The 25,740-nt window shown below is 46.5% G+C and overlaps 1 pseudogene; it reads right to left on the reverse strand.

Annotated features, from left to right (window-relative positions):
• The window catches only part of LOC135523369 (calpain-2 catalytic subunit-like), a 49,218-nt pseudogene that overhangs the window by 4,466 nt on the left and 19,012 nt on the right, over positions 1–25,740 (reverse strand).

A 25,740-nucleotide genomic window follows, 5' to 3' on the forward strand; every position in this document is an offset into this window, starting at 1 on the left:
TATTCCAGGTGACTATCTCATGAAGCTGGTTGAGAGAATACCAAGAGTGTGCAAAGCTGTCATCAAGGCAAATGGAGGCTACATTGAAGAATCTCCAATTATAAAAATATATTTAGATTTGTTTAACACTTTTTATTGGTTACTACATGATTCCATATGTGTTATTTCATAGTTTTGATATCTTCACTATTATTCTGTAGAAAATAGTAAAAAAAATAAAGAAAAATCCTTGAATGAGGTGTTCTAAAACTTTTGACTGGTACTTATATAATATACAGTATAATGTATGTCACTTGGCTTTTATCCAAAGTGTCTAACAGTAGACTGTGCATACACTATTGATCCCTGAGTATTGAACCCATACATTTGTGTAAATTAGGTTTATTTAAATGTCCACAAACCTGCTTTGTTTAAGGCCATCCTCATCTCTGGTGTGCTCATACAGCCAGACCCATCCATGTCATTGCTCTTATAGATGGACTAGAGAGTTAGGGCGAGAGAGAGAGAGAGGGAGGGAGAGGTAGGGCGAGAGAGAGGGAGGGAGAGGTAGGGCGAGAGAGAGAGGTAGGGCGAGAGAGAGGTAGGGCGAGAGAGAGGTAGGGCGAGAGAGAGGTAGGGCGAGAGAGAGGTAGGGCGAGAGAGAGTGAGGGAGAGAGAGTGAGGGAGAGAGAGGAGGGGGCGAGAGAGAGGTAGGGGAGAGAGGGAGGAGAGGTAGGGCGAGAGAGAGAGAGGGAGGGAGGGAGGGAGAGGGGGGCGAGAGAGAGAGAGGAGAGGAGAGGCGAGAGAGAGGGAGAGGTAGGGCAAGAGAGAGAGAGAGGGAGAGGTAGGGGCGAGAGAGAGAGAGGGAGAGGTGGGGGAGAGAGGGAGAGGTAGGGGCGAGAGAGAGAGAGAGAGGGAGGGAGAGGTAGGGCGAGAGAGAGGAGGGGATGGGAGGAGGGCGAGAGAAAAGGGAGGGAGGGAGGGAGAGGTGGGGTGTGAGAGAGAGGGAGGGAGAGGTAGGGCGAGAGAGAGAGGTAGGGCGAGAGAGAGAGGGAGGGAGGGAGAGGTAGGGCGAGAGAGAGAGAGAGGAGGGAGAGGTAGGGCGAGAGAGAGAGGGAGGGCGAGAGAGAGAGGGAGGGAGAGAGAGAGAGAGCGGGAGGGCGAGAGAGAGGGAGAGGCGAGAGAGAGAGGGAGGGGGAGAGAGGTAGGGCGAGAGAGAGAGGGAGGGAGGAGAGGCAGGGCGAGAGAGAGGTAGGGCGAGAGAGAGGTAGGGCGAGAGAGAGGGAGGGAGAGGTAGGGCGAGAGAGAGAGAGGGAGGGAGAGGGAGGGAGAGGTAGGGCGAGAGAGAGAGAGAGAGAGAGGGAGAGGTAGGGCGAGAGAGAGAGACGGAGAGGTAGGGCAAGAGAGAGAGAGAGGGAGAGGTAGGGCGAGAGAGAGAGAGGGAGAGGTAGGGCGAGAGAGAGAGGGAGGGCGAGAGAGAGAGAGAGAGGGAGAGAGAGGTAGGGCGAGAGAGAGAGGGAGGGAGATGTAGGGCGAGAGAAAGAGGGAGGGAGGGAGAGGTAGGGTGTGAGAGAGAGGGAGGGAGGGAGAGGTAGGGCGAGAGAGAGAGGTAGGGCGAGAGAGAGAGGGAGGGAGGGAGAGGTAGGGCGAGAGAGAGAGGGAGGGAGAGAGAGGTAGGGCGAGAGAGAGAGGGAGGGCGAGAGAGAGAGGGAGGGCGAGAGAGAGAGAGCGGGAGGGCGAGAGAGAGAGGGAGGGCGAGAGAGGTAGGGCGAGAGAGAGAGGGAGGGAGGGAGAGGTAGGGCGAGAGAGGGAGGGAGGGAGAGGTAGGGCGAGAGAGAGAGAGGGAGAGGTAGGGCGAGAGAGAGAGAGAGGTAGGGCGAGAGAGAGGAAGGGAGAGGTAGGGCGAGAGAGAGGAAGGGAGAGGTAGGGCGAGAGAGAGGGACAGAGGGGGAACAGGGACATGTTAAAGAGATTGCACTGTGTAAAACACACACTACACTCGGTAAACACTTGTAGGCTGTCCAATCTTAACACAACAGAGATAGTACCACAGTAGCTCTGGTCCAAGGCGTTACATGCAGCTTGCTGAACCTATGTAATGCCCTGGACCAGAGCTACCACAGCAGTAACACACGAGAACCTCACCAGGTATTTCTGAATCTTCTTCCACAGGGTTGCAAACTCTCCCAGCCCCAGTTTGCCGTTACCACTGTCCTGCTTAACGGTTAAGGTTAAACAACGGTATCTAACAACGGTATCTAACAACGGTATCTAACAACGGTATCTAACAACGGTATCTAACAACGGTATCTAACAACGGTATCTAACAGTATGTAACAACAGCATGTGACAACAGTATGTAACAACAGTATGTAACAACAGTATGTAACAACAGCATGTCACAACAGTATGTCACAACAGTATGTAACAACAGTATGTAACAACAGCATGTCACAACAGCATGTCACAACAGCATGTCACAACAGTATGTAACAACAGTATGTCACAACAGTATGTAACAACAGCATGTCACAACAGCATGTCACAACATATTCAGATTCCAAGAACACAGGATGAGATGTTACTATCCTCTGTGCAAGCACTTCCAAGAGTTAATGAACAGTGAGCGTGGTGAAATTTGGGGAGCGCATCGTCAGTAGTGTACCTTTGGTTCCTAGGGTGTTTCGGCCTTTCACACTATACACCCTCCCCAAAGGCGGCCAGCGACAGGGTGATCAATCCTACGCTTGCGTCCCATTCCCAATTAGTCATAGGAGTTGCCTTGTTGTTGATAGCCAACATCCCATGGGACTATGCATGGCAGGGGCGTCCTCCTCCCTGAGTCAAGCATTGTTGACCGCATACCTCCTGGCCCTCTCACTTCGGGGCCCAGCTGGGGTCTTTCCTCTTCATCCAGAGCCACTGACTGCTGCCTTCTGCCGCCTCTGATACAGCTTTGATTGCCGAACGCTGGCTCTGGCCCTTAATTCCCAGGTCTCTAAGCAGTCTGGTTGTAGATGTTCCCACAAAACCTCTGCAGCCCACCTCCACTGGTCGGATTTCTGTGTTCCAGCCATGATGCCGTGCTTCGGCAGCTAGATCAGCATAGCGCAGATGTTTTCGCTCATAAGCCTCATCTACTGAGTTTTCCCAGGGTACTGTGAGCTCAATGATGAAGACCTTATTGAGTGAATGGGACCAGAGCACCATGTCAGGTCTTAGGGTGGTGGTTGCGATCTCCGGAGGAAACACAAGTTGCCGGCCAATGTCAGCTAGCATTTTCCAGTCGCGGGCCAAGCGCAGCTGGTCTCGCTCTAATGGTGTAGAGCCGCTCTTCGGTGGTTTAACCCCTTCGCGGACAAAGTTTGTCCGTAAGGAGTGTGATGCTGCTGTGGGTGGTAGGGAGTTGGTGGCAGCTCGCTTGTCCTCCAGGGCGGACGCAAGGTTTTTAAGGACTTGGTTGTGACGCCAAGTGTAGCGTCCTTGGGTGAGGCTTGTTTTACACCCTGTGAGAATGTGCCTGAGGTTGGCTGGCATGGAACAGAGGGCACAGTCCGGATCTTCACCATCCCATTGGTGAAGATTAACTGGTGTTGGAAGGACGTCATATGTTGCTCTGATTGAAAAGCTCAACCGCCTCGCTTCCATGGCCCACAGATCCTTCCAGCTGATCTTCCTCTTCCCCACACTGTCCCATCGAGTCCACTGTCCCTGTTTGGCAAGAGAGACTGCCTTGGCCCTCCTTGCAGCCTCCTCCTGATGGCGTACTTCCTGCACTACCATCTTCCGCCGCTCTGGTGCAGTGGCCTTACTCCAAGCAGCACGGCTAGTTAGCCCAAGGCCTCCTCTTCCTTGCTGAACATGACCCACAATGTCAGCATGTCTGAGGGCTGCTGTTGCCTCCTGGACTGCTTTTCCTGGCTTCCATTTGCGCCCAGTTGCCAAGGTCGGCGCGTGGTTGCTCACCACTGGGTCTCGAGATTCATTCAGTGTCATCTGGAGCCTGGTTTTTGCACACTTGAATTCCTCTGTTAGACTGGTGAGGGGCAGCTTGAGGACACCATCTCCATAGAGGCCTATGATGGTAAGGCATCGTGGAACTCCGAGCCACTTCTTTAAGTAGCCTGTGACTCCTCTTTCCATCTTCTCCACTGTTGAGATTGGAACCTCATACAGTGCTAAGGGCCACAACACCCGGGGTAGGAGACCAAACTGCAGACACCAGGCCTTTAACTTTCCAGGTAGCTGGGGGTTGTCGATGGACTGTAGGCTACTACTGATGTCTTTGCGCAGCTGTTGCACCTGGTGTTCGTCCTTCAGCCTTGCATCATACCACCTTCCAAGGCTTTTTACCGTCTGCTCAGACACTGTTGGGATTTGTTCATCTCAGATGAAGAATTTCAGGTCAGAGAGTACTCCCTTCACAATCGAGATGCTGCGTGACTTGGATGGTTTAATCTTCATACGGGCCCAGCTGATGTTCTCCTCGAGTTTTCTGAGCAGTCTCCTGGTGCATGGGACAGTGGTGGTCAATGTTGTGATGTCCTCCATGTAGGCTCTGAGTGGAGGGAGCCGGAAACCAGAGTCGACTCGCTGTCCACCAGCAACCCATTTTGAGGATCTGATGATAACCTCCATTGCCATTGTGAATGCCAACGGAGAAATGGTACATCCCGCCATTATACCTACATTCAGGCACTGCCATGAGGTGGTGAACTCTGAGGTGGTGAAGCAGAACTGCAGATCCTGGAAGTACGACTTCACCAGGTTTGTGATGGTGTCCGGTATGTGGAGAAATCTGAAGGCAGACCACAGGAGTTCATGGGGCACAGGAGCCAAATGCATTGGCGAGGTCGAGGAAGACTACATGGAGGTCCCTTTTCTCCACCTTGGCCATTTGGATATGTAACAACAGCATGTAACAACAGCATGTAACAACAGCATGTAACAACAGCATGTAACAACAGCATGTAACAACAGCATGTAACAACAGCATGTAACAACAGTTTGTAACAGTATGTAACAGTATGTAACAGTATGTAACAGTATCTAACAGTATGTAACAACAATATGTAACAACAGTTTGTAACAGTATGTAACAGTATCTAACAGTATGTAACAACAGAGGTAGTAGTTGTGTAAGGGAGCAGTAAAGGATACGTCCATGAGGTTGACCATGATTCTGGCTGTGTCCAGGCTGAAGCCGTCTGTCTTTATGTCCGTTCCTGCAGAGGACACAGAGTTAGGACAGGGTGGGGACAGGGTAGGGACAGAGTAGGGACAGAGTAAGACAGAGTTAGGACAGGGTGGGGACAGGGTAGGGACAGAGTAAGACAGAGTTAGGACAGGGTAGGGACAGGGTAGGGACAGGGTAGGGACAGGGTAGGGACAGGGTAGGGACAGGGTAGGGACAGAGTAGGGACTTCTGTAGTCTGCAATATACATTAAACATGTGCTCTCTATACAATGAACAAAAATATCAACGCAACAATTTCAAAAACCTTAAATTACTGTTCATGTAAGGAAATCAGTCAACTGAGAAATTAATTCGGCCCTAATCTATGAATATTATGACTGGGAATACAGATATACATATATTGGTCACAGATACCTTTATTAAAAAGGTAGGGGCGTGGATCAGAAAACCAGTCAGTATCTGGTGTGGATCAGGAAACCAGTCAGTATCTGGTGTGGATCAACGTGTACGACAGCGTGTTAAATAAAAGGTAGGGGCGTGGATCAGAAAACCAGTCAGTATCTGCTGTGGATCAACGTGTACGACAGCGTGTTAAATAAAAGGTAGGGGCGTGGATCAGAAAACCAGTCAGTATCTGCTGTGGATCAACGTGTACGACAGCGTGTTAAATAAAAGGTAGGGGCGTGGATCAGAAAACCAGTCAGTATCTGCTGTGTATCAACATGTACGACAGCGTGTTAAATAAAAGGTAGGGGCTGTGGATCAGAAATCCAGTCAGTATCTGGTTCCACCATTTGCCTCAAGCAGCGCAACACATCTCCTTCACATAGAGTTGATCAGGCTGTTGATTGTGGCCTGTGGAATGTTGTCCCGCTCCTCTTCAATGGCTGTGTGAAGTTGCTGGATATTGGTGGGAACTGGAGCACGCTGTCGTACACGTCATTCCAGAGCATCCCACACATGCTCAATGGGTGACATGTCTGGTGAGTATGCAGGCCATGGAAGAACTGGGACATGTTCAGCCCCCAGGAATTGTGTCCAGATCCTTGCGCCATGGTGCCGTGCATTATCATACTGAAACATGAGGTGATGACGGCGGATGAATGGCACGACAACGGGGCCTCAGGATCTCATCACGGTATCTTTGTGCATTCATATTGCTTTTGATAAATTGCAACCTTGTTCGTTGTCCGTAGCTTATGCCTGCCCATACCATAACCCCACCACCAACATGGGGCACTGTTCACAACGTTGACATGAGCAAACCGCTGACCCGTACAACGCCATCTGCTCGGTACAGGTGAAACCGGGACTAATCCGTGAAGACCTTTGCAGCGTTGCAGTTGGTTACGACGCCAAACTGCGGTCAGGGTAAAGAACCTGGTGAGGACGACGAGCTCGCAGATGAGCTTCCCTGAGACGGTTATCCAGGCAAAGGAGAAATGCTCACGAACAGAGATGTAAACAAATCTGCGCACAACATTTTGAGAGAAATAAGCTTTTTGTGCGTAAGGAACATTTCTAGGATTTTTTTTTATGTCAGCTCATGAAACATGGGACCAACACGTTACCTGTTGCGTTTATATATTTTAGTTCATTGTAGTATTCAGTGTGCACAGTACAAACAGAAATCGTGACTGGAAAGAAAGCAGTTGACTCACGCTTAGCAACGATTTTGTTGAAAATGCTCCTGAGTTCAGATGCTGAAATCTCCATATCCTATTTACAGAGAGAAGTACTTCAACTATGAAAAGGTACATTTGCCCAGTCAATAACTTCATTAAATATTATACATATTTTTGGCAGTGTCATATTATGTATTTTATATGTATATATATACTGCCAAAAAAAAAATATATATATATATATACTGCCAAAAAAAAAAAAAAAAAAAAAAAAAATTATATATATATATATATATATATATATATATATATATATATATTATATATATATATATATATATATATATATATATATATATATATATATATATATATATACACACATACATATTTTTGGCAGTGTCATATTATGTATTTTATATATATTATGTATTTTATATTTATATATATATACACATACATATTTTTGGCAGTGTCATATTATGTATTTTATATATATTATGTATTTTATATTTATATATATATATATATATACACACATACATATTTTTGGCAGTGTCATATTATGTATTTTATATATATATTATGTATTTTATATTTATATATATACATATTTTTGGCAGTGTCATATTATGTATTTTATATATATATATATATATATATAATACACACAAAATGGTCTGTTATAAACTGGGTGATTCAAGCCCTGAATACTGATTGGCTGACAGACGTGTTATATATCAGGCAGTATACCACGGGTATGACAAAACATGTATCTCTAATTACATTGGTAACCAGTTTATAATAGTAATGGTCGGTAATGATACTTACATCTCCAGCAAGCTTAGTGAACAGGCCCCTGAAGCCAGCATCAACCTCCCCCTCGGGTACTGTATCCTACAGAGATACCGCCATGATAAGTCACTTTGGAAAGTGAGAGAAGTGAAGTGTAATGTAGTGTAGTGTAATGTAGTGTAGTGTAGAGTACTGTAGAGTAGTGTAGTGTAATGTAATGTAGTGTAATGTAATGTAGAGTAGTGTAGAGTAGTGTAATGTAGAGTAGTGTAGTGTAGTGTAATGTAGTGTAGAGTAGTGTAGTGTAATGTAGTGTAGAGTAGTGTAATGTAGTGTAGAGTAGTGTAGAGTAGTGTAGTGTAATGTAGTGTAGAGTAGTGTAATGTAGTGTAGAGTAGTGTAATGTAGTGTAGAGTAGTGTAATGTAGTGTAGAGTAGTGTAGAGTAGTGTAATGTAGTGTAGAGTAGTGTAGAGTAGTGCAATGTAGTGTAATGTAGTGTAGAGTAGTGTAATGTAGTGTAGAGTAGTGTAATGTAGTGTAGTGTAGAGTAGAGTAGAGTAGTGTAGTGTAGTGTAATGTAGTGTAATGTAGTGCAGAGTAGTGTAGTGTAGTGTAGAGTAGTGTAGTGTAATGTAGTGTAATGTAGTGCAGAGTAGTGTAGTGTAGTGTAGAGTAGTGTAGTGTAGAGTAGTGTAGTGTAGTGTAGTGTAATGTAGTGTAGTGTAGTGTAGTGTAGTGTAGTGCAATGTAGTGTAATGTAGTGTAGAGTAGTGTAGTGTAGAGTAGTGTAGTGTAGTGCAATGTAGTGTAATGTAGTGTAGAGTAGTGTAGTGTAGAGTAATGTAGAGTAGTGTAGAGTAGTGTAGTGTAGTGTAGTGTAATGTAGTGTAGTGTAGTGTAGAGTAGTGTAAAGTAGTGTAGAGTAGTGTAATGTAGAGTAGTGTAATGTAGTGTAATGTAGTGTAGAGTAGTGTAGTGTAGTGTAGTGTAATGTAGTGTAGTGTAATGTAATGTAGAGTAGTGTATTGTAGAGTAGTGTAGTGTAGTGTAATGTAGAGTAGTGTAGAGTAGTGTAATGTAGTGTAGAGTAATGTAGTGTAGACTAGTGTAATGTAGAGTAGTGTAATGTAGAGTAGTGTAATGTAGTGTAGTGTAATGTAGTGTAGTGTAGTGTAGTGTAGTGTAGTGCAATGTAGTGTAATGTAGTGTAGAGTAGTGTAGTGTAGAGTAGTGTAGAGTAGTGTAGAGTAGTGTAGTGTAGTGTAGTGTAATGTAGTGTAGTGTAGTGTAGAGTAGTGTAAAGTAGTGTAGAGTAGTGTAATGTAGAGTAGTGTAATGTAGTGTAATGTAGTGTAGAGTAGTGTAGTGTAGTGTAGTGTAATGTAGTGTAGTGTAATGTAATGTAGAGTAGTGTATTGTAGAGTAGTGTAGTGTAGTGTAATGTAGAGTAGTGTAGAGTAGTGTAATGTAGTGTAGAGTAATGTAGTGTAGACTAGTGTAGTGTAGAGTAGTGTGGTGTAGTGTAGTGTAGAGTAGTGTAGTGTAGAGTAATGTAGTGTAGAGTAGTGTAATGTAGTGTAGAGTAGTGTAGTGTAGAGTAGTGTAGTGTAGAGTAGTGTAGAGTAGTGTAGTGTAGAGTAGTGTAGTGTAGAGTAGTGTAGTGTAGTGTAGAGTAGTGTAGTGTAGAGTAGTGTAATGTAGTGTAGTGTAGAGTAGAGTAGAGTAGTGTAATGTAGAGTAGAGTAGTGTAATGTAGTGTAATGTAGAGTAGTGTAGAGTAGTGTAATGTAATGTAATGTAATGTAGTGTATTGTAGAGTAGTGTAGTGTAATGTAGAGTAGTGTAATGTAGTGTAGTGTAATGTAGAGTAGTGTAGAGTAGTGTATTGTAGAGTAGTGTAATGTAGAGTAGTGTAGAGTAGTGTAGTGTAGTGTAGTGTAGTGTAATGTAGTGTAATGTAATGTAGAGTAGTGTATTGTAGAGTAGTGTAGTGTAATGTAGAGTAGTGTAATGTAGTGTAGTGTAATGTAGAGTAGTGTAGAGTAGTGTAATGTAGTGTAGAGTAGTGTAATGTAGTGTAGAGTAATGTAGTGTAGACTAGTGTAGTGTAGAGTAGTGTGGTGTAGTGTAGTGTAATGTAGTGTAGAGTAGTGTAATGTAGTGTAGAGTAATGTAGTGTAGACTAGTGTAGTGTAGAGTAGTGTAGTGTAGTGTAGTGTAATGTAGTGTAGAGTAGTGTAGACTAATGTAGTGTAATGTAGTGTAGAGTAGTGTAGTGTAGAGTAGTGTAGAGTAGTGTAGTGTAGTGTAGAGTAGAGTAGTATAGTGTAGAGTAGTGTAGAGTAGTGTAGTGTAGTGTAGAGTAGTGTAATGTAGTGTAATGTAGTGTAGTGTAGTGTAGAGTAATGTAGTGGAATGTAGAGTAGTGTAGTGTAGAGTAGTGTAATGTAGAGTAGTGTAATGTAGAGTAGTGTAGTGTAGAGTAGTGTAGTGTAGAGTAGTGTAATGTAGTGGAATGTAGAGTAGTGTAGTGTAATGTAGAGTAGTGTAATGTAGTGTAGTGTAGTGTAGAGTAGTGTAATGTAGTGTAATGTAGTGTAGTGTAGAGTAATGTAGTGGAATGTAGAGTAGTGTAGTGTAATGTAGAGTAGTGTAATGTAGTGTAATGTAGAGTAGTGTAGAATTGTTTCTTACATCCTCTAGTTCTGCCTTAACCGGGTCGTCACAGGGCCTGACAAAAATAAAAATGATTACAAAAATAAACACATTTATCTTTGACCAGCCCTGATATTTTCAAACCTGGAGTATACACGCACACGCACACGCACACGCACACACACACACACACACACACACGCTTACAGAGTCTCGGCCTGTTTCTCGGAGAACACTCGTAGGCAGAAGTCCCCGTTCAGGTTGGCTTCGAAGGTGGAGGGGACGATGAGGTATTCTCCTGGGGGCAGTTTGAAGCGGGTGCTGACCTCTCTCAGGTTGATGAAGGTCTCAGAACGGGCCGTCTGGGCGTGAGACAGGAAGTAGTTCTTATCCAGGTGGACCTCCCGCTGGCCGTGGAACTGTTCTGGCACCTGGGATTAGAGAGCAAGGAGACACAAGCAGATGAAATCAGAAACACAATCAGAGACACAAGCAGATGAAATCAGAAACACAATCAGAGACACAAGCAGATGAAATCAGAAACACAAGCAGATGAAATCAGAAACACAAGCAGAGACACAAGCAGATGAAATCAGAAACACAATCAGAGACACAAGCAGATTAAATCAGAAACTCAATCAGAGACACAAGCAGATGAAATCAGAATCACAATCAGAGACACAAGCAGATGAAATCAGAAACACAAGCAGATGAAATCAGAAACACAAGCAGAGACACAAGCAGATGAAATCAGAAACACAAGCAGAGACACAAGCAGATGAAATCAGAAACACAATCAGAGACACAAGCAGATGAAATCAGAAACACAAGCAGATGAAATCAGAAACACAAGCAGAGACACAAGCAGATGAAATCAGAAACACAAGCAGAGACACAAGCAGATGAAATCAGAAACACAAGCAGAGACACAAGCAGATGAAATCAGAAACACAATCAGAGACACAAGCAGATGAAATCAGAAACACAATCAGAGACACAAGCAGATGAAATCAGAAACACAATCAGAGACACAAGCAGATGAAATCAGAAACACAATCAGAGACACAAACAGATGAAATCAGAAACACAATCAGAGACACAAGCAGATGAAATCAGAAACACAATCAGAGACACAAGCAGATGAAATCAGAAACACAAGCAGAAACACTTAAATAACAAACAATAACATTTGTTACTCAATTGTTACTCAATGCATCAAACTGACAGAAAATTAAATCAACAACTACAGAAAACAATATTTGTATATAGTTGTAGATATACTGGGAGAGTATATTTGTATATAGTTGTAGATATACTGGGAGAGTATATTTGTATATAGTTGTAGATATACTGGGAGAGTATATTTGTATATAGCTGTAGATATACTGGGAGAGTATATTTGTATATAGCTGTAGATATACTGGGAGAGTATATTTGTATATAGTTGTAGATATACTGGGAGAGTATATTTGTATATAGCTGTAGATATACTGGGAGAGTATATTTGTATATAGCTGTAGATATACTGGGAGAGTATATTTGTATATAGCTGTAGATATACTGGGAGAGTATATTTGTATATAGCTGTAGATATACTGGGAGAGTATATTTGTATATAGCTGTAGATATACTGGGAGAGTATATTTGTATATAGCTGTAGATATACTGGGAGAGTATATTTGTATATAGCTGTAGATATACTGGGAAGTATATTTGTATATAGCTGTAGATATACTGGGAGAGTATATTTGTATATAGCTGTAGATATACTGGGAGAGTATATTTGTATATAGCTGTAGAGATACTGGGAGAGTATATTTGTATATAGCTGTAGATATACTGGGAGAGTATATTTGTATATAGCTGTAGATATACTGGGAGAGTATATTTGTATATAGCTGTAGATATACTGGGAGAGTATATTTGTATATAGCTGTAGATATACTGGGAGAGTATATTTGTATATAGTTGTAGATATACTGGGAGAGTATATTTGTATATAGTTGTAGATATACTGGGAGAGTATATTTGTATATAGTTGTAGATATACTGGGAGAGTATATTTGTATATAGCTGTAGATATACTGGGAGAGTATATTTGTATATAGCTGTAGATATACTGGGAGAGTATATTTGTATATAGCTGTAGATATACTGGGAGAGTATATTTGTATATAGCTGTAGATATACTGGGAGAGTATATTTGTATTTAGTTGTAGATATACTGGGAGAGTATATTTGTATATAGTTGTAGATATACTGGGAGAGTATATTTGTATATAGTTGTAGATATACTGGGAGAGTATATTTGTATATAGTTGTAGATATACTGGGAGAGTATATTTGTATATAGTTGTAGATATACTGGGAGAGTATATTTGTATATAGTTGTAGATATACTGGGAGAGTATATTCGTATATAGTTGTAGATATACTGGGAGAGTATATTCGTATATAGTTGTAGATATACTGGGAGCGTATATTCGGATATAGTTGTAGATATACTGGGAGCGTATATTCGGATATAGTTGTAGATATACTGGGAGAGTATATTTGTATATAGTTGTAGATATACTGGGAGAGTATATTTGTATATAGTTGTAGATATACTGGGAGAGTATATTTGTATATAGTTGTAGATATACTGGGAGAGTATATTTGTATATAGTTGTAGATATACTGGGAGAGTATATTTGTATATAGTTGTAGATATACTGGGAGAGTATATTTGTATATAGTTGTAGATATACTGGGAGAGTATATTTGTATATAGTTGTAGATATACTGGGAGAGTATATTTGGATAGTTGTAGATATACTGGGAGAGTATATTTGGATATAGTTGTAGATATACTGGGAGAGTATATTTGGATATAGTTGTAGATATACTGGGAGAGTATATTTGGATATAGTTGTAGATATACTGGGAGAGTATATTTGGATATAGTTGTAGATATACTGGGAGAGTATCTGATACATACGACACAGAGTGAATGTCCTAATGGATACAAACATCATATCTTATGAGCCCCACCTCATAGATGGCGAATCCGATGGTGTGCATGTCCTCTCCTGCTTTCCTCATCCGTCTTCTGTTCTTTTGGATGAGTCCCACCACGAAGCTACAGCCCACCTCATCATCCCCCGGGTCGTCATCCTCTTCCTCCAGCTTGATCTTGAACTGGGGATTCATCCAGAACGTGTCTGTAGGGAACCCGGATTGACAAAGGTCAGGGTGAGGGAGGGAGACTGCATGTTGTGTAGAATTCCTTTCTCACGGCTGGTGTTTGTATGTAACAGAGTGGAAATTCGATCCCAACCTGGGAACAAACTAACAACCCTCTACACTTTAATGTAACTCAAAGAAGCACCATCAATACCACTGACCCAAAGAAGACGAGGTGTTTCAGGGTCTAGGTCTTCCTAGAGAAGACGAGGTGTTTCAGGGTCTTCCTCGAGAAGACGAGGTGTTTCAGGGTCTTCCTAGAGAAGACGAGGTGTTTCAGGGTCTTCCTAGAGAAGACGAGGTGTTTCAGGGTCTTCCTAGAGAAGACGAGGTGTTTCAGGGTCTAGGTCTTCCTAGAGAAGACGAGGTGTTTCAGGCTCTTCCTCGAGAAGACGAGGTGTTTCAGGGTCTTCCTCGAGAAGACGAGGTGTTTCAGGGTCTTCCTCGAGAAGACGAGGTGTTTCAGGGTCTTCCTCGAGAAGACGAGGTGTTTCAGGGTCTAGGTCTTCCTAGAGAAGACGAGGTGTTTCAGGCTCTTCCTCGAGAAGACGAGGTGTTTCAGGGTCTAGGTCTTCCTAGAGAAGACCAGGTGTTTCAGGGTCTTCCTAGAGAAGACGAGGTGTTTCAGGGTCTTCCTAGAGAAGACGAGGTGTTTCAGGGTCTAGGTCTTCCTAGAGAAAACGAGGTGTTTCAGGGTCTAGGTCTTCCTAGAGAAAACAAGGTGTTTCAGGGTCTAGGTCTTCCTAGAGAGGACGAGGTGTTTCAGGGTCTAGGTCTTCCTAGAGAAGACGAGGTGTTTCAGGGTCTTCCTAGAGAAGGGTCAGGGTCTTCTAGAGAAGACGAGGTGTTTCAGGGTCTTCCTAGAGAAGACGAGGTGTTTCAGGGTCTAGGTCTTCCTAGAGAAGACGAGGTGTTTCAGGATCTAGGTCATCTGATCTCTCAGAAGAATACAGGTGGACATACCTAACTAGTGTTCCTGCATACTGCAGTTAGACTTACAGGGATTGTTCCTGCATCCTCCTGCCGTCGATCCTTTCCTCCAGGCCCCGTCGTAGTTGGTCACGCTCCAGTGTTTAACGTCATCGGTGGTCAGTGTGTCAGGGGTCAGAGTGCAGAGCTCCAGACGATGGTAGTGCCTCGTGAAGTCAGAGTAGGACATCCTGTAAAGACATGAAGGAAACACCAAGTCTGAAACATATCCTGTAAAAATGTTTTGTTGTTAAAAACAGATCGCAAAGCAGTACAGATTAAGAAAAAAACACTTCACCAAACAGACACTGAGGATAATGAGCACACAATGTCTATTCCGTCTACTATATACTGCACAGACACAGGACATGTAATGATGAAGTCATTACGACCTGGCTTCCTGGACCCAGATAAAGTCTTGGACCCCCAAAAAAAGCGGAGATTCTCTATTGAAAGTTATCTTTACTCAAGGACTCGTTTAAAATCTAGGTCCGGGAAACTGGTCCTAGATGAGTTCTGTATTGATGACGTTACCAGAACTCTCCGTCGTCTGCCTTCACGTTGTCCCGCTCAGAAACATCAACGCTGTTCCACTCAGAGGAGCTGGAGAAAGAGAGAGAAGAACCACAGTCCTGTTACACTCAATTTAAAATGAACTGAGGAAGATTTACTAGATTCATGTTGAATCAAGTGACTGGAAACTGGAACGCGTCAGGGTTGGGGGGGGGTCAATTAGGGATGTGCATCTTTCCTTTTCAAGACGATAGCCTGTGTCTTTTTCCCCCCCCCCCACTTTAGTTCTGAAATCCTCATCAACCCCAAATTAACTTGCCATTTTCGCAGATTGAGATTTTGAGCTGGTAATATATTTTAGGGGGAGTCCCTCCCTCCAAAGCCCCTCCTCATTAGTGATTAAGGATCACTTAAAGATCCATATGTTTTGCTGCAGGCCTTATAAGATACTGTTGCAATGTGTGTAAAAACTCTTGTCACTATAAGTTGCACAAGCCATCTATATCTTTGTGGTTAAACCCTGGATGTTGTGAGAGTGTGCTTTTGCAGGCCGGGTCTGAGTCAGACTGAAACTCGATAAAGAGAAGGAACCACTGTCTGGTTTTGAAATGTTGATCTTGTGTGACAGTGGACAATGCTAATGAATTCAGAGAAGTTACTGTACTCGGTTTCTTTATAAGGTAACCTCAGCTTATTGATACACACATACATTTACGTAGGGGATCAATACCACCAGGGAGTGATCACATGTATATAAATCAGCAGTGCCCCTAGGTGGGATGCAGAACTAACTCAGAAACATGCGTGCTGTGTTCCCGTTGTCAACTCCTGCCTGCAATTCCATTAATTAAGGAATGATTGATTTACTTAAAGATATTGTCTGAAAGCTAATTTCACCAATGATTGACAAGGAACAAACAACCAACAGTATCAATATTTATCATTTACAAATTAGCCATGACATAGCCAATGAATATATAGCACAACTTTGGATTCCACCCCCCCCATCTCAAAATCTAATGGATTCCACCCCCTAATGGATTCCACCCCCCCCATCTCAAAATCTAATGGATTCCACCCCCCCATCTCAAAATCTAATGGATTCCACCCCCCCCCCATCTCAAAATCTAATGGATTCCACCCCCTAATGGATCCCCCCCATATCTCAAAATCGAGACGCGTATCATTCAGGGGACCGATGCGTGTCATTCAGGGGACCGACGCGTATCATTCAGGGGACCGACGCGTACCATTCAGGGGGCCGACGCGTATCATTCAGGGGGCCGAGACGCGTATCATTCAGGGGGCCGATGCGTATCATTCAGGGGGCCGAGACGCGTATCATTCAGGGGGCCGTGCGTATCATTCAGGGGGCCGACGCGTATCATTCAGGGGGCCGAGACGCGTATCATTCAGGGGGCCGAGACGCGTATCATTCAGGGGGCCGAGACGCGTATCATTCAGGGGGCCGATGCGTATCATTCAGGGGGCCGATGCGTATCATTCAGGGGGCCGAGACGCGTATCATTCATCGTATCATTCAGGGGGCCGACGCGTATCATTCAGGGGGCCGATGCGTATCATTCAGGGGGCCGATGCGTGTCATTCAGGGGGCCGAGACGCGTGTCATTCAGGGGGCCGAGACGCGTGTCATTCAGGGGGCCGAGACGCGTGTCATTCAGGGGGCCGATGCGTATCATTCAGGGGGCCGATGCGTATCATTCAGGGGGCCGACGCGTATCATTCAGGGGGCCGACGCGTATCATTCAGGGGGCCGACGCGTATCATTCATTCATTCAGGGGGCCGCGCGTATCATTCAGGGGGCCGACGCGTATCATTCAGGGGGCCGACGCGTATCATTCAGGGGCCGAGACGCGTGTCATTCAGGGGCCGATGCGTGTCATTCAGGGGGCCGATGCGTGTCATTCAGGGGGCCGATGCGTATCATTCAGGGGGCCGATGCGTATCATTCAGGGGGCCGATGCGTATCATTCAGGGGGCCGAGACGCGTATCATTCAGGGGGCCGACGCGTATCATTCAGGGGGCCGAGACGCGTATCATTCAGGGGGCCGAGACGCGTATCATTCAGGGGGCCGAGACGCGTATCATTCAGGGGGCCGAGACGCGTGTCATTCAGGGGGCCGAGACGCGTGTCATTCAGGGGGCCGATGCGTGTCATTCAGGGGCCGGTGTCATTCAGGGGGCCGCGTCATTCAGGGGCCGACGCGTGTCATTCAGGGGCCGTGCGTATCATTCAGGGGGCCGACGCGTATCATTCAGGGGGCCGACGCGTATCATTCAGGGGGCCGACGCGTATCATTCAGGGGGCCGACGCGTATCATTCAGGGGGCCGATGCGTATCATTCAGGGGGCCGATGCGTATCATTCAGGGGGCCGATGCGTATCATTCAGGGGGCCGAGACGCGTATCATTCAGGGGCCGAGACGCGTATCATTCAGGGGCCGATGCGTGTCATTCAGGGGGCCGATGCGTATCATTCAGGGGGCCGAGACGCGTGTCATTCAGGGGGCCGATGCGTGTCATTCAGGGGGCCGATGCGTATCATTCAGGGGGCCGAGACGCGTGTCATTCAGGGGGCCGATGCGTATCATTCAGGGGGCCGACGCGTATCATTCAGGGGCCGAGACGCGTATCATTCAGGGGCCGAGACGCGTGTCATTCAGGGGGCCGGCGTGTCATTCAGGGGGCCGATGCGTGTCATTCAGGGGGTCGTATCATTCAGGGGGCCGATGCGTATCATTCAGGGGGCCGATGCGTGTCATTCAGGGGGCCGAGACGCGTATCATTCAGGGGGCCGAGCGTATCATTCAGGGGGCCGATGCGTGTCATTCAGGGGGCCGATGCGTATCATTCAGGGGGCCGATGCGTATCATTCAGGGGGCCGATGCGTGTCATTCAGGGGGCCGATGCGTATCATTCAGGGGGCCGACGCGTATCATTCAGGGGGCCGACGCGTATCATTCAGGGGACCGACGCGTATCATTCAGGGGACCGACGCGTATCATTCAGGGGGCCGATGCGTATCATTCAGGGGGCCGACGCGTATCATTCAGGGGGCCGACGCGTATCATTCAGGGGGCCGATGCGTATCATTCAGGGGGCCGATGCGTGTCATTCAGGGGGCCGACGCGTATCATTCAGGGGGCCGAGACGCGTATCATTCAGGGGGCCGAGACGCGTATCATTCAGGGGGCCGATGCGTGTCATTCAGGGGGCCGATGCGTGTCATTCAGGGGGCCGACGCGTATCATTCAGGGGGCCGATGCGTATCATTCAGGGGACCGACGCGTATCATTCAGGGGACCGACGCGTATCATTCAGGGGGCCGATGCGTGTCATTCAGGGGGCCGATGCGTATCATTCAGGGGGCCGACGCGTATCATTCAGGGGGCCGATGCGTATCATTCAGGGGGCCGATGCGTGTCATTCAGGGGGCCGACGCGTATCATTCAGGGGGCCGAGACGCGTATCATTCAGGGGGCCGAGACGCGTATCATTCAGGGGCCGATGCGTGTCATTCAGGGGGCCGACGTCATTCAGGGGGCCGATGCGTGTCATTCAGGGGGCCGATGCGTATCATTCAGGGGGCCGATGCGTGTCATTCAGGGGGCCGATGCGTATCATTCAGGGGGCCGAGACGCGTGTCATTCAGGGGGCCGATGCGTATCATTCAGGGGGCCGAGACGCGTGTCATTCAGGGGGCCGAGACCGTATCATTCAGGGGGCCGAGACGCGTGTCATTCAGGGGGCCGATGCGCGTGTCATTCAGGGGGCCGATGCGTATCATTCAGGGGGCCGATGCGTATCATTCAGGGGGCCGATGCGTATCATTCAGGGGGCCGACGCGTATCATTCAGGGGGCCGATGCGTGTCATTCAGGGGGCCGATGCGTGTCATTCAGGGGGCCGATGCGTGTCATTCAGGGGGCCGATGCGTGTCATTCAGGGGGCCGACGCGTATCATTCAGGGGGCCGATGCGTGTCATTCAGGGGGCCGATGCGTGTCATTCAGGGGGCCGATGCGTGTCATTCAGGGGGCCGATGCGTATCATTTCTTACTTGTCACTCCAGGCCCCAGTCCACTCCACTGTTCCCCAGGGGTTACGTACTCTGACCAGCTTCTCTTTGCGGCCACGGTAGTTCACCTGGTTTAGTAAGGTCATCATACAGTAGTTAGGTCCTGCTTTGGGTTCAGACAGATCTCATACACTACGAGGGTTAGACTGGTCCAAGATCTGTTTGTGCTCTATAGCTAACTCATTTGGCCGTTAGGGGTCGGCCGCTATGGGGTTAACCATAAGGGGGTTAACCATAAGGGGGTTGGCCGCTAGGGGTCGGCCGCTAGGGGTCGGCCGCTAGGGGGTTGGCCGCTAGGAGGTTGGCCGCTAGGGGTTAACCATAAGATGGTTGGCCGCTAAGGGTTAACCATAAGGTGGTTGGCCGCTAGGGGGTTGGCCGCTAGGGGTTAACCATAAGGTGGTTGGCCGCTAAGGGTTAACCATAAGGTGGTTGGCCGCTAGGGGGTTGGCCGCTAGGGGTCGGCCGCTAGGGGTTAACCATAAGGTGGTTGGCCGCTAAGGGTTAACCATAAGGTGGTTGGCCGCTAGGGGGTTGGCCGCTAGGGGGTCGGCCGCTAGGGGGTCGGCCGCTAGGGGGTCGGCCGCTAGGGGGTCGGCCGCTAGGGGGTCGGCCGCTAGGGGGTCGGCCACTAGGGGGTCGGCCGCTAGGGGGTCGGCCACTAGGGGGTCGGCCACTAGGGGGTCGGCCACTAGGGGTTAACCACAAGGTGGTTGGCCGTTAAGCGTTAACCATAAGGTGGTTGGCCGTTAGGTGTTGGCCGTAAAGCACAAACAGAGCAGTGACCAGGCTAGGATAGTGTGGATATAATGTATCAGATACTGTCTGATGTTACCTCGATAGCCCCGGTCAGAGAGTAGGCGTGTCCTTTCACCAGCTTCTGATTGGTGATGGCCTCTGAGTCTGCCTGGCTGGTGATCTGGAGAGACAGGGAACCACAAACTCTAACTAAACCACGACCAAACTAAAGATAACACTCTGATAACAGCTGGACCAAATAGCTCACAGAACCTACAATAATTATCCATGGAGATTCATCATTCAGCTCTTTAGTCCAGGACTAGAATTAATCTGTGTCCAGGTAACCACCTCCGAATGTCTACTGCACGGGTGTCAAACTCTGGCCCGTGGGCCAAATTTGGCCCGCGGGGTAATTATATTTGGCCCGCGAGACAATACCAAATTACTACTAGAGCTGGCCCGCCGGTATTATACAGCGCATTCACCACTAATACTACGAATCCCATAATGCTCTGCTGTTTTCGCGCGCCAATCTGGACAGGACCCAGAAACGCTCTCTCCTCTGTGACTGTATTCATAGAAACATACGCGCTACAACTGTCAGCGAGCTAACCCTTTCCAAAAATGGCGAAAAGAAAGGCGAAAACAGGAGCTTTCTGGACAAGTGGGAGGCAGAATATCTGTTTACATATGTAAAAGACAAACCTGTTTGTCTTGTTTGTGGAGTCAACGTGGCTGTAAGTAAGGAGTACAACATTAGACGACACTATGAAACGAAACACCATGACAAATACAAGGACCTGGACATGACTCAAAGGAGCCAGAAAGTAGAGGAGATGAAAAGAAGCTTGGTTTCACAACAGAATATGTTTAAAAAAGCCACATCACAAAGCGAGGCTGCTGTAAAGGCTAGTTATATGGTGGCAGCAGAGATCGCAAAATCAGCCCGGCCCTTTAATGAGGGAGAGTTCATGAAAAAGTGCATGATGAAGGTTTGTGACCTCGTATGCCCAGAGAAAAAACAAGCATTTTCAAACGTGAGCCTGAGCAGGAACACAGTAGCTGATCGCACATGTGATCTTGCCACCAATCTGTATGACCAGCTGATGGAAAAGGGAAAGGATTTTGTTGCGTTCTCCCTCGCTGTGGATGAGAGCTGCGATGCATCTGATACTGCTCAGCTGTCAGTCTTCATCCGTGGAGTGGACTCAAATCTGTGTGTTACGGAGGAGCTATTAGGATTCAAATCAATGCATGGCACAACCACAGGAAAGGAAATCTTTGAGGAGGTTTCCAAATGTGTAACTGAAATAAAGCTGCCGTGGGATAAACTCGTTGGATTAACGACAGATGGTGCGCCAGCGATGTGCGGTAAAAAGAGTGGACTGGTGGGCATGGTTCGGGAGAAGATGCGGGAAGAGAACTGTGCAGGTGAGCTAACTGTTTACCACTGCATCATACATAAGGAAGCACTGTGTGCCAAAGCCCTAAAGATGGAACATGTTATGACCACAGTAACACAGGTAGTTAACTTTATAAGAGCCAAAGGTCTAAATCACCGCCAGTTTAAATCTTTTCTGGAGGAGTGTGGTTCGGAATACGCAGACGTGCCGTATCACACAGAGGTGAGATGGCTAAGCAGAGGAAAAGTACTGAACAGATGTTTCGAGCTGCGTGAGGAAATATGTCAATTCCTGGAAACCAAAGGGAAGGATACAGCAGAGCTCCGGGAGCAAAAGTTCCTGTGTGAGCTGGCCTTTCTCTGTGACATCTCGAGCCATCTCGATGCTCTGAACCTGCAGCTTCAGGGGCGGGGGCGCATCATCACAGACATGTACGCTGCAGTGAGGGCCTTCAAAACTAAACTGTGCCTGTGGGAGAATCAGATGCTGCAAGGAAACCCTTGCCATTTTCCCTGCTGCCAATCCATAAAAGCGCAGATCTCTACCGCCGTGTTCCCATGCGCACAGTTTGCTGAAAAACTCAGTGTTCTCGCCGCTGAGTTTAGCCGGCGATTTGCCGACTTCGATGCCCAGAAATGCAAGTTTGAACTGCTTAGTAATCCCTTCGCAGTTGATGTGGAAAATGCACCAACCAACATCCAAATGGAGCTGATTGAACTCCAGTGCAACGACACGCTGAAGTCAAAGTATGATGCTGTGGGCGCCGCACAGTTTCCACGGTTCATCCCTGACACAATGCCTCAGCTCCGCACCCAAGCTGCTCAGATGCTCTCCATGTTCGGCAGCACTTATCTATGCGAGCAACTTTTCTCCTCGATGAAGATGACCAAAACAACTCACAGGAGACGTCTGACTGATGAACATCTTCACTCGATACTGAGGATTTCTTCAGCTCAGAGCTTGAGCCCAGACATTGATGAACTAGCATCCAAGAAGAGATGCCAGGTATCTGGCTTGGGCACATCAGATTAGACCAGTGTGCAATTATTAACGTTTTCTTTATGCACTTTTTCTTGCTACAAGGCATGGGCTTGAATGGTTGATTGATTTATTATCATTTTATTTGTAAAATTATTAGCCAGTGGAAAAAGTTTATTTTGGTATTTAAATCAGAAGGCTGCAAATAGAAAAGAGGCATACAATTTTTATTTAAATTTTATTTATTTAATAAATGAATGCCATTGATGTGTTTTTTCATTTGAAATTCGATTTTGCATGTCTCCACTATTAAATTATATATTGTATGGTAATAAGCGATGCTTGTTCCATATTCAATGTTAAAGCAAAACTTGTTTGGGTCCATATTAAAAGGTTAATTTGTTCAATGTTGGCCCGTGACTTTGTTCAGGTTTTACATTTTGGCCCACTGGGTATTTGAGTTTGACACCCCTGGTCTACTGCATTTAAACATCTCAAAAACATGCAACCGTCTCAAAAACATGCAACCGTCTCAAAAACATGCAACCGTCTCAAAAACATGCAACCTTCTCAAAAACATGCAACCTTCTCAAAAACATGCAACCTTCTCAAAAACATGCAACCTTCTCAAAAACATGCTTAGTTTTTAAATGACTTTGTTACCCTGTCACTTGCTTTAGTTAAATGCACTGTGCCACTGAATGTAAGTAAAACCTCACATAGATAATATCCCGTCCTTCATGTATATTTATTTTGCTCCTTTGCACCCCATTATTTTTATTTCTACTTTGCACATTCTTCCATTGCAAATCTACCATTCCAGTGTTTTACTTGCTATATTGTATTTACTTTGCCACCATGGCCTTTTTTTGCCTTTACATCCCTTATCTCACCCCATTTGCTCACATCGTATATAGACTTGTTTATACTGTATTATTGACTGTATGTTTGTTTTACTCCATGTGTAACTCTGTGTCGTTGTATGTGTCAAACTGCTTTGCTTTATCTTGGCCAGGTCGCAATTGTAAATGAGAACTTGTCACCTGGTTAAATAAAGATTAAATAAAAATAAAAATGTAACAGTGACTGTCTCCTTTACATTTGTGTCTTTTACCAGAAGCTCTAATCCAGAGCGACTTATAGGTAAAACAATGTTTACATTACACATGGCAAATAAACCGGAAACTTAAACTGGATAATAATATTCTGAAGTCATACATACGTCGATGGAGCAGCCCAGCAGAGCTCCAGAGGCCAGGGCTTTCCTGATGATCTGGAACAGGTTGGAGGGAGCCTTCTTCAGGTCGTAGTTCTCCGCTATCCCTCCTGTGAAGTCCTCAAAGCCCTCAGTGGTGGAGCCTCCGGAGAGAGCCTCATAGCATCCATTCACCCTGAGAGAGACAGACAATATATTCAGCCTCATAGCATCCATTCACCCTGAGAGAGACAGAGAGAGAGACAGAGAGAGAGACAGAGAGAAAGACAGGAATGGTGAAAGACAGAGACAGGAATAGGGACAGGTAGACCAAAGAGAGACAAGCAGAAAGACAGTAATGGTGACAGACCAGAGGAGAGACAGGCAGACAGACAGGAACAGACAGACCAGAGGAGAGAGAGGCAGACAGACAGGAATGGTGACAGACAGACCAGAGGAGAGACAGGCAGACAGACAGGAATGGTGACAGACAGACCAGAGGAGAGACAGGCAGACAGACAGGAATGGTGACAGACAGACCAGAGGAGAGAGAGACAGACCATTAGGAACCAGATAAACATACCTCATAAAGGCATCATGACATAAGTCCTATGTGTAGTGTACACTAGGTGTTGTGTATCACGGTGAGTGATGCCCCTTACTAAGTGTAGTGTACACTAGGTGTTGTGTATCGCGGTGAGTGATGCCCCTCACTACGTGTAGTGTACACTAGGTGTTGTGTATCGGTGAGTGATGCCCCTTACTTGGCGTAGGCCTTCTCCAGCAGGGCGCTCCAGAACTCAGAGCCCTGGGCTGAGTGAACAAACAGCAGCTCTCCATCCTTCGCCGGCAGCCGGTCATCAATCACCACGTCCACCCACTCACCAAACTGCCAGAACTGAAGAGGACCACAACAGACAACCTTCAGGCTAGATGAAAGAATGAAAGTGCTGAACTCATTTTGTTTCAGAGGCCCTATGTGACAGATGTTGTTGTTTGGATATTGTTTATGTATAGAATATGAGTCTATTAAATCACTGATCTATAGCTGCTCAGTCAGTCATAAAGACACAATGGGAAATTATATATCAGAAGACTATTCTGTTGCTGTTATTGTGAACTGGCAGTTAACCAGTTAACCAGTTATCCAGTTAACCAGTTATCCAGTTAACCAGTTATCCTGTTAACCAGTTATCCTGTTAACCAGTTAACCTGTTAACCAGTTATCCTTTAGCCCAGAGCAGCATCAGGCCATAGGGAGGCTGAGAAGTAAACACACAAAACCAAATCCCCCTGGATCTATGATGCTCTGACTCACTCTGGTTTCCTCCTCTCTGACCCAAACTTTCCACCAACCACACCTCTCACTGGGGCCTCTCAGCAGTAACACAACGGGCCATCTGGCTGAAGTGAAACCAGAATGTACCAACACAGCCCCTCAGCCTCCATGAGAAGGAATGTCCTGAAATAACCGTGATATCCACAAGGGTGGAAGGGACTAAGGGATTGTTTCTAGACAAGGCTGATACGCTTAAGAGAAAGGCCTCTCCTCTGCCAGTGGTAGTGTTGACAGAGAGCAGCCTCTCCTCTCCTAGTGGTAGTGTTGACAGAGAGCAGCCTCTCCTCTCCTAGTGGTAGTGTTGACAGAGAGCAGCCTCTCCTCTCCTAGTGGTAGTGTTGACAGAGGGCAGCCTCTCCTCTCCTCTCCTAGTGGTAGTGTTGACAGAGAGCAGCCTCTCCTCTCCTAGTGGTAGTGTTGACAGAGAGCAGCCTCTCCTCTCCTCTCCTAGTGGTAGTGTTGACAGAGAGCAGCCTCTCCTCTCCTCTCCTAGTGGTAGTGTTGACAGAGAGCAGCCTCTCCTCTCCTAGTGGTAGTGTTGACAGAGAGCAGCCTCTCCTCTCCTAGTGGTTGTGTTGACAGAGAGCAGCCTCACCTCTCCTAGTGGTAGTGTTGACAGAGAGCAGCCTCTCCTCTCCTAGTGGTAGTGTTGACAGAGAGCAGCCTCTCCTCTCCTAGTGGTAGTGTTGACAGAGAGCAGCCTCTCCTCTCCTCTCCTAGTGGTAGTGTTGACAGAGAGCAGCCTCTCCTCTCCTAGTGGTAGTGTTGACAGAGAGCAGCCTCTCCTCTCCTAGTGGTAGTGTTGACAGAGAGCAGCCTCTCCTCTCCTCTCCTCTCCTAGTGGTAGTGTTGTAGTGCCTCTCCTTGTGGTAGTGTTGACAGAGAGCAGCCTCTCCTCTCCTAGTGGTAGTGTTGACAGAGAGCAGCCTCTCCTATCCTAGTGGTAGTGTTGACAGAGAGCAGCCTCTCCTCTCCTAGTGGTAGTGTTGACAGAGAGCAGCCTCTCCTCTCCTAGTGGTAGTGTT

Source organism: Oncorhynchus masou, chromosome 31, assembly GCF_036934945.1.
Source record: "Oncorhynchus masou masou isolate Uvic2021 chromosome 31, UVic_Omas_1.1, whole genome shotgun sequence".
NCBI classification, from domain to species: domain Eukaryota; kingdom Metazoa; phylum Chordata; class Actinopteri; order Salmoniformes; family Salmonidae; genus Oncorhynchus; species Oncorhynchus masou.